Source organism: Arachis ipaensis, chromosome B1 (genome assembly GCF_059453495.1).
Source record: "Arachis ipaensis isolate K30076 ecotype BB chromosome B1, ASM5945349v1, whole genome shotgun sequence".
Classification (NCBI taxonomy): Eukaryota; Viridiplantae; Streptophyta; class Magnoliopsida; order Fabales; family Fabaceae; genus Arachis; species Arachis ipaensis.
In genome coordinates, this window is record NC_142436.1 from 71,690,784 (window position 1) to 71,701,082 (window position 10,299).

Consider the following 10,299-nt stretch of genomic DNA (forward strand, 5'->3'; position numbering starts at 1 on the left):
AGTTTAGATGACGCAAACTGGCATTCAACGCCAGCTCTCTGCCCTATTCTGGAGTTAAACGCCAGAAACAGGTTGCAAAGCAGAGTTAAAGGCTAGAAACAGGTTACAAACTGGCGTTTAACTCCAAGGAAGACCTTTACACGTGAAAACTTCAATGCTCAGCCCAAGCACACACCAAGTGGGCCAAGAAGTGGATTTCTGCATCATTTACTTATCTCTGTAAACCTCAATAACTAGTTTAGTATAAATAGAACTTTTTACTATTATTTTTACATGGGGAGATATTTGGATCATCTTTGGACGTTTAGTCCCTAGACCTTGGAGGCTGGCCATTCGGCCATGCCTGGACCTTTATCACTTATGTATTTTCAACAGTAGAGTTTTTACACACCATAGATTAAGGTGTGGAGCTCTACTGTTCCTCATGAATTAATGTAAAGTACTATTGTTTTTCCATTCAACTCAAGCCTATTTCTTCTCTATATTATATACACTCGTTCTTCAACCTGACGAATGTGATGATCCGTGACACTCATCATCATTCTTACCTATGAACGCGTGCCTGACAACCACTTCCGTTCTACTTGCAATAGCTTGAGTGCGTATCTCTTAGCCTCCTAGTTCATGACGCATGGTTGCCTCGCCTGACAACTGAGCCTTCCATTCCATGAGATCAGAGTCTTCGTGGTATAGGCTAGAATTATTGGCGGCCATTCCTGAGATCCGAAAAGTCTAAACCTTGTCTGTGGTATTCCGAGTAGGATCTGGGAAGGGATCGCTGTGACGAGCTTCAAACTCGCGAGTGCTGGGCGTAGTGACAGACGCAAAAGGATTACTAAACCCTATTCCAGTATGATCGAGAACCGACAGATGATTAACCGTGCGGTGACAGTGCATTTTGGACCATTTTCACTGAGAGGACGGGATGTAGCCATTGACAACGGTGATGCCCAACATAAGCTTGCCATAGAAAGGAGTAGGAATAATTGGATGAAGACAGCAGAAAAGCAGAGGTTCAGGAGGAACAAAAGCATCTCTATACGCTTATCTGAAATTCTCACCAATGAATCACATAAGTATTTCTATCCTATTTTATATTTTAATTATATTTTAATTATCAATTCACCATATCCATTTGAATCCGCCTGACTGAGATTTACAAGTTGACCATAGCTTGCTTCAAGCCGACAATCTCTGTGGGATCGACCTTTTCTCACGTAAGGTTTACTACTTGGACGACCCAGTGCACTTGCTGGTTAGTTGTGCGAAGTTGTGACAAAGAACTAAAATTATGAACGTGCGTATTAAGTTTTTGACGCCGTTACCAAGGAATGCACGATCACGATTTCCCACACCAACAAACAACGCACTAGATAGAAATAACTTCAAGTTGACTCGGACGAGTATAAAATTTACAAGAGAAGGAAAACTAAGATTAGTGATGACGGTCATAACAGTAAAAGAATAATCAAAAACAGAACCAAGTATATCATTCAAAGAAGTGAAAAGCTTAAAAAGGAATTGGTTTGTTCCTAAAAGGAAGGATATGAACTTAATACTTTCAAAAGAACAACAATTGCCTAGACAATGTGTTGTACTAAACCAAATTCGGATTAAAAATAAATTAAGTGAAGTTTGTCAAATGAAAATCAATGGAAAAGAGGCAAAAATCTTTCTTTTGAAGAATTCCAAAATACATAATCAAATAAAGATATTTGTAAAAACTGTAACAAAGTTGTTAGAAAATTAAGTTATATATATTTCCATAAATTAGTGAAGAGACAGGCGAGGTATTGGAAACAATTAGTTTTAAACTGTAAAAGAAACTTTCAAAGTTTATATAGAGAAGTGTATATCAAATCAAAAGCGATTTTGTTAAGATCTGAAGAATGGCTGTAATTGTCATCAAATAAGAGGAAACTAAATTACAATTTGTTTACAAAGGACTCGGAATAAGAGATTAATGCATCAAAACATATTCAAATATATATCAAAGAATACATGACTCAAGAGGAAGTGCCTAAACAAAGAAGATAAATACACCAAGGATTTTTAAGCAGACATATGCAGTTAGGATCAAACAATGCATATGAACAGAGAAATAAGGTTGGGGAAACGGAACTACTATCCAAAAGAAAAGACCACAAGAACTTCAGGATAGGATAGGAAAGAACAAGTCACATAATTCTAACAGAATCCAAAGCACGTAACTGAGTAACATCGAGAAATAGTTTCTAACGTTCCCAAAACCCACGAATCACGTTACCTATTACTCGTATCTCGTCTATGATAACCCATTACCAATAAAACAAAGCAATAGTTTTTCATACTCTTTTCAACAGTTTCAAACAATATCTCAAAATCGTTTTAAGCTTTAAAACCTTTTTAACAAAAATCCAAGTCATACCGTGTAGAAATTGAAAATCTTAAGTAAAAACCACAAAAGCGTCAATCGTTACTTCTGTTGCCACAAGTGTTAAGCCGCACCCATCATCCGATATGCCACAAACTCCATGAACAAGCTTTTCCGGAACATGTTGAGTTCGTCGCGCATAGGCTAGGTTAGTCACCCTCACTACCTCTCTGTTAACGTGATCGACCTCGTCCGTGAGTTGCCATTAGGGTTCTTTTCTTCACCAAACATTCGATATCAAGGTGATCAGTCTCAATACCAAAGGTCTAGTGCTTCAATTTTCCCAAAAAGACACTCACAAACAAGCATGCTATGAATTATCAAGTAGATAACCTAAATAGCTTGAAAAAAAGATGACCCAAAGTGTGCAACGAAGCACAATCGGTCCATCCCTCAGGCTCACGAGGACGAACAGCTTTAATACCATTAAATATAACACCCCAATTACCCTAAGCCTTACCTCTAGCCGTAAAGCAAAGGTTAATCAGAGATTACAACAGTCCTAAGGCTTTTACATATTTATATATAGAAGGAAATAATATATTCTAGAAGCCTAATGAAGGATTTATCTCAAAAACGGAATTTCAGAATGCACGAAACGTTCACACGAAACTAACGCACAAGACTCAAGGTTTAGATGAAAGAATAAAACATATATAGAGATACAATATTATTATAGTCATAGAGAACTAGCCGCAGCTTGCGGAGTTTAAGCCGACTAGTTATAAATAAAAAGATACAGAGGTTTAGAATTTAAAATAGCTTATACAACCTATCTCTCAAATAAGCCTCTAAGGCCATAAAGATAAATATACAAAAAGTGAGAGAATACTATGACGAAAGTAAAACAGGAATAAACAAGGAACAAACCATACTCCGCTCTGTCACTATATCCGCAATCTTACCAAAGTAGTTACGACCTGCATCTGAAAAATAACAACAAAGTATGGAATGAGAACCAGAGGTTCTCAGTATGGTAACAGTGCCCAATGATGTAAGATGTAAGGCTCCGGGACGCCGAAGGCAATCCTAGAACTTCACATCACATACAGATATTCAAACTTAGGACAATTATAAATAAATATATACAGAACTTAAACCATAAACCATAAGCAGGGTTATCTAACTTAGGGGATTTCTAACTAATACTAATCACACCGCTGTATTCCACAGCCCTCGCCAACCTAACCTCCGTGTGATCCCATCGCCACCGCCTACCTAACCTCCTCAGCACTAGATAATCACAATTAATACAAACAAGTAAAACACAAATAATATTCATATACAACAAGTAGTTCAAGAAGCAGATAGGCATATTATACAATTAGGCAAACTCAAGTAAACAAAGCAAGAAAGCATATAAAAGATGCACATGATGAATGTCTGCCCTATTGGCTGTGATATCACATTGTCGGTTCAACTGCCAACCCGACACATCTCCATGGAGACGTCGCCCTTCGGAATTCTCATACGGGAACCCCGAGATATAGTGCTCGGATCACTGTCCAGGTACCGGCGCCTGCACCCTCCATAGATCCGAAAGGATGCGAGCGGGATCTATTGCCACCGACCTCACATCTAAGCGCAAGCAGGACGAACCACTGCCCTTATGCCACCGCCGCTACCTCGAAATGACGGGATCCAACCTCGGCCCCTGCCGGGCGCATAGCGTCTCAAAATTTCAATAAATGTAGTACAGTGGTTTTTAAAAACATTTTTAGCATAAGATGGATCCATCACTTCATTCAGAGCCCTCGACTCTTCTCAACCACTGTTCATTCACATTTCATTTCCGAACTCAACAGTTCCTTAGTTCTCATCTCATTCATCAACCATTCTTCACCTTCCATTGGACCACCTTCAGTACGCCAGAAACCTAGGCCTCCATTTTTCTAAACTTTTTCAAACAAACATCAACTAAAACCCTTAGCTTATTTCCCATATTTCCATATTCAAAAGTAGGCCTAAAAGCTTTAAAATGGTGTTACAGAAGCTTACAACCTTGTTGGGAAGGTGAAATAGTTGAAACAAAGTTTAAATTTATGAAACAGGGCATTTGCGTCCGCACAGGGGTGTGCGTGAGCACGCCCCGGAAGATTTTGAAAGTGTGCGTATGCACAGGGGTGTGCGTACGCACAGGTACTAAAATTTATAAAGTCGGTTCACTCGCACAAGCTGTGCGAGCGCCCCTAACAGACATCCCTTCCCAACTTGTGCGTCCGCACAGGTCATAATTCTTCATTGATGTGCGCGTGCACAACCTATGCTAATGCTGCCACCAGAGCCCTTTCCCCTGCCTGTGCGTACACACAAGTCCGTGCGTCCACACAGAATAGAATTTTCGCAGGGTTGTGCCTGCGCACAAGGCTGTGCGTGTGCACATATCAGAAAATCCTAAAATTCTGCAACTTTGCAGAATTTCAGATTCTTAACACCAACTTCGAATGATCATAACTTCCTCTACAAAATTCCAAATTTCACAAACTTTATATCGATTTAAAGGGTTTTCAAAGATCTTTAATTCTAGATAAATTTCATCAGATTTTGAAAATCGACGCAAAATTTATGATCAGACAAAATTCACCAAAAAATCCATTTTTACCGAAGGCCTCAAAATTCCAATTTTTCCAAAACTCACAATTCAAAACTAAACCAACCACAACCCAAACATTACCAAAACAACATAAAAGCCCATACCCTTCCTTTTCCAACTTAACCATCCATAATCCCAATTAGACTACTCAATACCATCAAATTCCTTACTCATCAACATCCAAAACCATCATAAATAATCTTTAACTAACATCAACAACTATTTCAAAATTCTCATCACTTAACCTCAACATTATCAATCATTATCCATACTTATATTACCACACTCAACATACACACTCACCAACATCAACCAACATCACAATTTATAATTAGCACCAATAACATCAATATTCCCCATCAACCTTTATAATCATTAAATACCAACAACATCATTATTCATCATCAATCCTTAAATACCAACAACCTCATCAACAACACTAATCATCAATACTCATTAACACCACAATTTCCAATAATCATCCTCAACCACAATAATCCAATACAACCCACAATTATCATCAATTCACATATAAATATTCATACACCAACAATATTCAATCCTATCTTAGGGTCAACTAGCCTAAGTGTCCATAAACATTACATATTACATAAAGAAAACCGAAACCATACCTTGGCTGATTTCCAAAACGTTCCAAACATCAAAACGAAGCCACCAAGCTTGCTCCAATGCCTCAATCAACTCCAACAAACAGCAAAACTCAATCTAATCTCACATATATATACCAACATCAAAATCTAATATACACAAAATAACTAAACACAAGGGTTTAGAGAAACCTTACCTTACCCAACGTGATTAGGGATAAAATTCAACATTTACCCGCTACTAGAGATCACCTAAACAAGCAAAATCACAAAATCTACTCAAAAACTAAACCTAAAAATGCAGAACTGCTAGGGCTGGAAACTGGGGTGAGAGCTCCGAGTTCTTACCATATTTTCTTGGATAGAAACATAGAGCTCAACGAGAGCTTCGCGTGGCTGCAAACGGCTCGTCAATCGGAGCTCCGGATCAAAAGTTATGGCTTTCGGAAGGTGGAGGTGAAAAGTAAAATCTCTCTTCTCCTCTCTTCCCCTAAAACCGCGCCTCCCTCTCTCATTTGGGTGGAAATGAGCTGAAAACCTCATTTAATGAGGGTTATATATGTTGGACTTGGGCCCGGTCTAATCCGCTAAGGATTTTTGGTCCGTTTGGCCCACTTTGGGTCAAAACCTTTAAGATTAGTGCCCGGTCTTCGATTCTAAATTATTTTTCTCCTTTCAAAATAATAAATAAATATTCAAAATGTTATTTTCCAAAATACGTGATACTGGACAGTCTAGAGCCAGTACTATCAGCTTAAGTGTCAGTACACATTTTTACAAAAACTTTTCGAAAGAAATACATTTTCCAGCTTAGAAAAATTCACTGAAATCAAATTTCACATTTTTATTTTCAAATTAAAACTTCTAAAATTTTGAATCTATTCCGGGCACTAAGATTATTTTATTAAAACGGTTTTACGTAAAAACGCGGGTTCTTACAAATAACAAATGAGTGGCCTGAATGTTGCTACATACACTATTAAAGGCATTAAAACTAAAAATAAAAAAAATAAGAACAAAATTCTTCACTAATTACCTTGCTTGAAAGATATCAAGTTTGCAATCATAGCTAAATAATACATGTAAATTATCGATCCCTGGGGAAAAATGCATAGCATTAGATCAAACCCTTTACCATTAGCCAAAAACTATATACATAACCTGATTGTTAGGATGAACGACTCTTCTCTGATTCATGAAGAACATAACACTGCTCTAGTTCAATATTCCAAACCACAATATTTTATTAGTTGAATGGTAAAAATACACATCAAAACATGGTTAAAGAACTATAACAATCTAATTAAGATAGCATATTCCAAAGAAAACAACGATTATTTTCCTTGATTGATAAAAGGATAGTCATGAACAGCAACAGTGAACAGCGAACAACGAAGTAATGAACATCAAGTGAAAGCAAACAATAGCAGTGGTACAAATGGAGAAGTGAATAGCAATAATAATTGAAAGAAGAGACAACCAAAACCACTAACCTTAAGAGTAGTTGGAGAACAGAGCCACTGTGAAAGTGTTATAGCGGCATATCAATTTAGAATCCAAAACAATAGTAATACACAAGCAAACATGCAATTTAGAATCTAAAGTGTTAGAGTCATATCACTGAACACTTGGCGTGCATGAACTTATTAAACAATAATTATCACAATCCAAGCAAATTAAATGTATAAAATCTTTAATTTTAAGCACATCAAACCAAAATCAATCAAGAATTATTAGCCAAATCATCAATAATACCAAACTCAAGAACTAAAAACATATTCAAAGTTCACTAACTATTTACAAAGCATGCCTATTAACGGAAAGGATAAGACAAATCCTGAAAAAATCAATCCACAAGCTATGAGGCCAAAGTAACTCATTAAGTCCTTAACTTATACAATATTAAAGACATTAATATTTAAAAAAAAATAAGAACACAAGCTAATAAGAAAATTAAAAAAAACCCAATATGAGTAACTAAGAGAGAATTAGGGAATATTCAAATAAAGTTTGACCAAGTTAATTCTTTGGTTGACATGTATGCTAAATGTGACAGATTCGGGGAAGCAAATAGGATTTTACAAATTTGGATCTTCAAAGTTCAGTTCCTTGGACAGCCCTGATCTCGGGTAATATTCAGAAGGGACACCCTAAAGAAGGTATAAAGCTATTCATTGAGATGCAAAGAGCTGAAAAGACTGCAGATGCAGCTACCTATGCCAGCATCCTAAAAGCCTGTGCTAATTTAGCCTTACAGGCTTTGGGAAAGCAGTTACCCTCTCACATAATCATATCAGGGCACATATTGTGTTTTTAATCAGATCAGGGCACATATTGTGAATTAGGGAGTATACAAATCAAATGTAAAAATTCTTTAATTTTGAGTACAGCAATCCAAAATCAATCAAGAATTATCATCCAAATCATCAATAATACCAAACTCAAGAACTAAAATAACATGTTCAAAGTTCACTAACTAAAGCTAATTCTAATTTGAAAATCCTAATTCAAACTCAGATAAACCTAAAAATTCAGATTCAATTAAATGCAAACTAAATTCGAACAACAAAATCAAAATTAACCTAGAAACTTCATCAACTACAAGATCAGAAAAAAGAAAATGAAACCTGGTGCGAATTGACAAAATGAGTTATAGGGAGAAGGGGGATGCTAGTTGAACTCAGAATTGGAGCAGCTAGTAGTTGCAATGAGTAGAGGGGATGAATGCGGTGGCGCAACAGAGATTGCCAGAATGACGCCGGCAGTGGCTGTGCAAGGAAGGTTGACGCAGAGGAAGCAGAGGCAGTTAACGAGGGGTGCGGTGGTTCGTGGCTCAGTGGTCAAGGATAAATAAAGAGAAAGGAAGAAGGACGGAAGTGTGGCAACAAGCGAACAGCAAGCAAGAGCGTCAGCAACGCAACCAGTAGCAGCAGCCAACGAACAGAGTTTCTGACGAAAAGATGGGTTTAAAGAAGGATAGGCGATGGGTTTAGGGAACAAAGGCTCAGCAAAACAGAGCTTCTGGTGAGAAGCATAGACGATGGATTTAGGGAAGGATTGAGAAGAAGGTTTTGGTTTGGGCGGGTTTAGGTTTTCATTTTGCGCCAAATTTTGGGAAAAAATGAAAGAAGCGACTATTTACCCAAGATTAAAAACTTTTTAATGGGGTTTACAAAACTCCTGTAGATTAAAAATAGAAAATCATGTAAATTGAATTCCGAAAAATGAAAAGGGAAAAAGGACTTCTCATAGTAATTTTCCAGGGGTTTATAAAAAGTCCTGTTAAATAATTGCGGTAAAATAAAATATTTTTGTAGTGCACGATGATTCTAAATTGGATGGGACACTACTCAAGTCTAATGTACTGACCTGCTTAAATATTATATTAGCGGTTTAACATATTTAGTGGCTTTTTATGAGATTAACTTTTCTAACTTTAATTTTAATCTTATAAATTGGATATAATAATTTAAACATTAAAAATAAAAACATTCAAAGAAAATAAAAAATGTGTAAGTTATTTAATTTTTAGATGGTATAAAATTTATAAATTTAAATTAAATAAGATATTAAACAAATTTATTACGTTGTTATTATGTATAACAAAATCCAAATAAAAATTTATAAGCATTATAAACTATTAACTATTTATATACGTTATTAACTTTACTTATCTATTTTCAATAGTATTTAATTTGAAGTAGAGATAAAAAGTCATATTCAAAATACTATTTCTCTTTATATTCATACATAATTTCAATTGGTGAAAAATATTTTTTAAATTTTATATTTAATTTTTTAAACTATCTTTATTTTTATTATTTTTTAAAACATTAATTTACATTTTTGTAATATCCCTTCACCATATTAAACACTATTCTTTCTCTTATTATATACTATTCTCTGTACACATACCTGTTATTAACTATTAAATTACCTTTGCCTTCTTTCTGATTTTTTTCTTCTCCTGCTACCTTCTCTTTACCCGATCGTTATGAATTATCACCACGTATTATCATCGCAACTTTTACCCTTGTCTATGATTATAATCTACAACCATTTATGCTGCTAACTTTTATGAGTTGTTGAAGGTTTGCTGAAAGAGTTAAGACACAGAGCATTTAAAATTTTTGGCCAAATTATCAAAATTTGATGTCAATAATCCTATAAAACAATATCAAAATTTATTGTTCAAACTAAATTAATAAAAAATAGCACATAAATGTAAGTTTTTTAACTAATAATTTATATATTTAAGTCGCAGTGTAATATAATACATTGAGACAAAAGGAAGCCATTGCAATTCCACATGTGGTTGCTACTATATACAATTCACATTTGTTTCAATGTACACATCAATTATACTATACTTTATTGCTAAGTTTTACATTTTTAGAAAAAATAATATCATATCTTCAGGATGAGATTGATTTTCATAATCGAATGTGAATCTTCTTATTAGTTTGATCGTCATTTGAATATTATCCAGAAACAACAGTTACTTTAAGTTCAGAATATTATTAGATAGTTATATAATAAGTATCTTTTAAATTATGTAATGCATACAAGTTATATCTTTGGATTTATCTTGAAAGCTAAAAATTAAACTTAAATGATATTAGTTCTTTTCTTAAGCACAGAAATAAACATCAAATGACTCAACAGTAGGTTCGATTAGAGAACAA